This window comes from Triticum aestivum, chromosome 5B (assembly GCF_018294505.1).
Source record: "Triticum aestivum cultivar Chinese Spring chromosome 5B, IWGSC CS RefSeq v2.1, whole genome shotgun sequence".
NCBI classification, from domain to species: domain Eukaryota; kingdom Viridiplantae; phylum Streptophyta; class Magnoliopsida; order Poales; family Poaceae; genus Triticum; species Triticum aestivum.
In genome coordinates, this window is record NC_057807.1 from 97252180 (window position 1) to 97257799 (window position 5620).

Sequence of the window (5620 nt, forward strand, 5' to 3'; positions counted from 1 at the left end):
GTTTGCAAGCACCAAGTGATTCATAATCAAGTGATTCCAAAAGTCAATCAGTATGGAGTTCCTTCATGCGCTTTATACCGATATGACCCAAACGGGAGTGCCACAAATAAGTTGCACTATCATTATTAAACTACAATCTTTTGGCTTCAACACTATGAATATGTGTATCAATAATATCGAGATTCAACAAAAATAGACCACTCAGCAGGGGTGCATGACCATAAAAGATATTACTCATATAAATAGAACAACCATTATTCTCTGATTTAAATGAATAATTGTCTCACATCAAACTATATCCAGATATAATGTTCATGCTCAACGCTGGCACCAAATAACAATTATTCAGGTCTAAAACTAATCCTGAAGGTAGATGTAGAGGTAGCGTGCCGACGACGATCACATCAAGTTTGGAACCATTTCCCACGCGCAACGTCACCTCGTCCTTAGCCAATCTTCGCTTAATCAATAGCCCTTGTTTCGAGTTGCCAATATGAGCAACAAAATCAGTATCAAATACCCAGGTGCTACTACGAGCATTAGTTAAGTACACATCAATAACATGTATATCAAACATACCTTTCACTTTGCCATCCTTCTTATCCGCCAAATACTTGGGGCAGTTCCGCTTCCAGTGACCAATCCCTTTGCAGTAGAAGCACTCAATTTCAGGCTTAGGTCTAGACTTGGGTTTCTTCTCTTGAGCAGCAACCTTTTGCCGTTCTTCTTGAAGTTCCCCTTCTTCCCTTTGCCCTTTTTATTGAAACTAGTGGTCTTATTGACCATCAACACTTGATGCTCATTTTTGATTTCTACCTCCGCGGCCTTTAGCATCGCGAAGAGCTCAGGAATAGTCTTGTCCATCCCTTGCATATTATAGTTCATCACGAAGCCTTTATAGCTTGGTGGCAGTCATTTAAGAACTCTGTCAATGAAACAATCAACTGGAAGATCAACTACCAGCTGAGTCAAGTGATTATGATACCCCAGACATTTTGAGTATGTGTTCACTGACATAACTATTCTCCTCCATTTTGCAGCTGTAGAACTTCTTGGAGACTTCATATCTCTCAACTCGGGCATTTTCTTGAAATATTAACTTTAACTCTTGGAACATCTCATATGCTCCATGATGTTCAAAACGTCTTTGAAGTCCCGATTCTAAGCCATAAAGCATGGCACACTGAACTATCGAGTAGTCATCAGCTTTGCTCTGCTAGACGTTCTTAATGTCATCAGTAGCATCTACAGCAGGTCTAGCACCTAGCGGTGCTTCCAGGATGTAATTATTCTTTGCAACAATGAGGATAATCCTCAAGTTACGGACCCAGTCCGTGTAGTTTCTCCCGTCATCTTTCAACTTAGCTTTCTCTAGGAACGCATTAAAATACAAAGAACGGTAGCACGGGCCATTGATCTACAACAACATAGACATGCAAAATACTATCAGGTACTAAGTTCATGATAAATTAAAGTTCAATTAATCATATTACTTAAGAACTCCCACTTAGATAGACATCCCTCTAATAATCTAAGTGATCACGTGATCCAAATCAACTAAACCATGTCCGGTCATCACGTGAGATGGAGTAGTTTTCGATGGTGAACATCACTATGTTGATCATATCTACTATATGATTCACGCTCGACCTTTCGGTCTCAGTGTTCCGAGGCCATATCTGCATATGCTAGGCTCGTCAAGTTCAACCCGAGTATTCTGCGTGTGCAAACCTGGCTTGCCCGTTGTATGTCAACGTAGAGCTTATCACACCCGCACGTGGTGTCTCGGCACGACAAACTGTAGCAATGGTGCATACTCAATGAGAACACTTGTACCTTGAAATCTAGTAAGGGATCATCTTATAATGCTATCGACGTTCTAAGCAAAATAAGATGCATAAAGGATAAACATCACATGCAATCAAAATATGTGACATGGTATGGCCATCATCATCTTGTGCTCATGATCTCCATCACCGAAGCATCACCATGATCTCCAACGTCACCGCCGCGACACCTTGATCTCCACCGTAGCATCATTGTCATCTCGCCACCTATTGTTACTACGACTATCGCTACCTCTTAGTGATAAAGTAAAACAATTACATGGCGATTACATTGCATACACTAAAGCGACAACCATATGGCTCCTGCCAGTTGCCGATAACTTTGTTACAAAACATGATCATCTCATACAAAAATTTATATCACATCATGCTTGACCATATCACATCACAGCAAGCCCTGCAAAAACAAGTTTGACATCCTCTACTTTGTTGTTGCAAGTTTTACGTGGCTGCTACGGGCTTCTAGCAAGAACCATTCTTACCTACGCATCAAAACCACAACGATTTTTCTTCAAGTGTGCTGTTTTAACCTTCAACAAGGACGAGCGTAGCCACACTCGATTCAACTAAAGTTGAAGAAACAGACACTCACCAGTCACCTATGTGCAAAGCACGTCGGCAGAACCAGTCTCGTGTAAGCGTACGGGTAATGTCAGTCTGAGCCGCTTCATCCAACAATACCGCCAAATCAAAGTATGACATGCTGGTAAGCAGTATAACTATTATCGCCCACAACACTTTGTGTTCTACTCATGCATATAACATCTACGCATAGACCTGGCTTGGATGCCACTGTTGGGGAACGCGGTAATTTCAAAAAAAATCCTACGATCACGCATGATCTATCTATGTGATGCATAACAACGAGAGGGGGAGTGTATCTTCATACCCTTGAAGATCGCAAAGCGGAAGCATTTATCAACGCGGTTGATGTAGTCGTACACCTTCATGATCCGTTCCGATCAAGTACCGAATGTACGACACCTCTGCGTTCATCACACATTCAGCTCAATGATGTCTTCGCCTTCTTGATCCAGCAAGACGGGCGAAGTAGTAGATGAGTTCCGGCAGCACGACAATGTGGTGAAGGTGTTCGTGAAGAACAATCTCCACAGGGCTTTGCCTAAGCACTACGGAAACTAGGACGGAGGAGAAACTAGAGGGGACGGGGTTTCTAGCACACGGGTTGGTGTTTCTTAATGTGTCTTTGGTGCTAGCCCTGCCCCTCTATTTATATGTTGAGCCTTGGGGTTGAAACTTGGAGTAAAGGCCTCCACAAAGTCGGTTTCACCCGCAAGGCAAGAGTCCATCTCGGACTCTAGGGCCAGACGCCAGGGTTCCAAGTGTCTGGACCCAGACGCTAGGGACCCTGGCGTCTGGCCCCTGGACTCCGCAAAACTTCCTTTTGCACTTTCCAAAAACCTTGTGGGCTTTCCCTTTTGTCCCAAATAAAGTGTTCTCATACCCAAACATTTCGGGAAACATGTGGAACCCCTTCCGGTGAATTCTGGAAACCTTCCGGAGACTAAACACTATTATCCCATATATTAATATTTATCTTTGGACCACTCTGGAGTTCCTCGTCATATCCGTGATCACATCCGGGACTCCGAACAACATATGGTCACCAACATACATAACTCACATAATACTATATCGGTAACAAACGTTAAGCGTGCGGACCCTACGGCTTCGAGAACTATGTAGACATGATTGAGACACTTCTCTGGTCAATAACCAATAGCGGAACCTGGATGCCCATATTGGTTCATGTTGTAAATATGCCCTAGAGGCAATAATAAAATGGTTATTATTGTATTTCCTTGTTCATGATAATTGTCTATTGTTCATGCTATAATTGTATTAACTGGAAACCATAATACATGTGTGAATACATAGACCACAACATGTCCCTAGTGAGCCTCTAGTTGACTACCTCGTTGATCAATATATGGTTATGGTTTCCTGACCATGGACATTAGATGTCATTGATAACAAGATCACATCATTAGGAGAATGATGTGATGGACAAGACCCAATCCTAAGCATAGCACAAGATAATGTAGTTCGTTTGCTAAAGCTTTTCTAATGTCAAGTATCATTTCCTTAGACCATGAGATTGTGTAACTCCCTGATACCATAGGAGTACTTTGGGTGTACCAAACGTCACAACGTAACTGGGTGGCTATAAAGGTGCACTACAGGTATCTCCGAAAGTGTCTGTTGGGTTGGCACAAATCGAGACTGGGATTTGTCACTCCGTATGACGGAGAGGTATCTCTGGGCCCACTCGGTAATGCATCATCATAATGAGCTCAATGTGACTAAGTAGTTAGTCACCGGATCATGAATTACGGAACGAGTAAAGTGACTTGCCAGTAACGAGATTGAACGAGGTATTGGGATACCGACGATTGAATCTCGGGCAAGTAACATACCGATTGACAAAGAGAATTGCATACGGGATTGCTTGAATCCTTGACATCGTAGTTCATACGATGAGATCATCGTGGAACATGTGGGAGCCAACATGGGTATCCAGATACCGCTGTTGGTTATTGACCGGAGAACATCTCGGTCATGTCTGGATGGTTCCCGAACCCGTAGGGTCTACACACTTAAGGTTCGGTGACACTAGAGTTGTTATGGGAATTAGTGTGCAGTTACCGAATGTTGTTCGGAGTACCGGATGAGATGCCGGACGTCACGAGGAGTTCCAGAATGGTCCGGAGGTAAATATTTGTATATGGGAAGTCCTATTTTGGCCACCGGAAAATGTTCGAGATTTTTGGGTATTGTACCCGGAAGGTTCTAGAAGGTTCTGGAGTGGGGCCCACCTGCATGGAGGGACCCACATGAACGTGGGTAGTTGGGGCAAGGCCCCACACCCCTGGTCAAGGCGCACCAAGATCCACCCTTAGAAGGAATAAGATCATATCCCGAAGGGATAAGATCAAGATCCCTAAAAAAGGGGGATAACAATTGGTGGGGAAGAAAATGATGGGATTTCTTTCCTCCCACCTTTGCCAACGCCATAATGGACTTGGAGGGCAAGAAAACAGCCCCCTCCACCCCTATATATAGTGGGGGGGGCGCATGGGAGCTTCACCCCTTGCCCCTGGCACAGCCCTCTCCCTCCCCAACACCTCGTCCTCCTCCATAGTGCTTGGCGAAGCTCTGTCAGAGAACTCCAAGCTCCACCACCACGCCGTCGTGCTGCCGGAGCTCTCCCTCAACTTCTCCTCTCCCCTTGATGGATCAAGAAGGAGGAGACGTCCCCGGGCTGTACGTGTGTTGAACGCGGAGGCACCGTTGTTCTGTGCTTAGATCAGATTCAGCCACGATCTGAATCGCTTCATGAACGACTCCACCGACCGCGTTCTTGTAACGCTTCCGCTTAACGATCTTCAAGGGTATGAAGATGCTCATCCTCTCCCTCTCTTGTTGCTAGAATCTCCATAGATTTATCTTGGTGATGCGTAGAAAATTTTGAATTTCTGCTACGTTCCCCAACAGTGGCATCATGAGCTAGGTTTATTGCGTAGATTCTATGCACGAGTAGAACACAAGTTGTTGTGGGTGTTGATTTTGTTCAATATGCTTACTGTTACTAGTCCAATCTTGTTTTGACGGTATTGTGGGATGAAGCGGCCTGGACCAACCTTACACGTACACTTACGTGAGACAGGTTCCACCGACTGACAAGCACTTGTTGCATAAGGTGGCTAGCGGGTGCTAGTCTCTCCCACTTTAGTCGGATCGGATTCGATGAA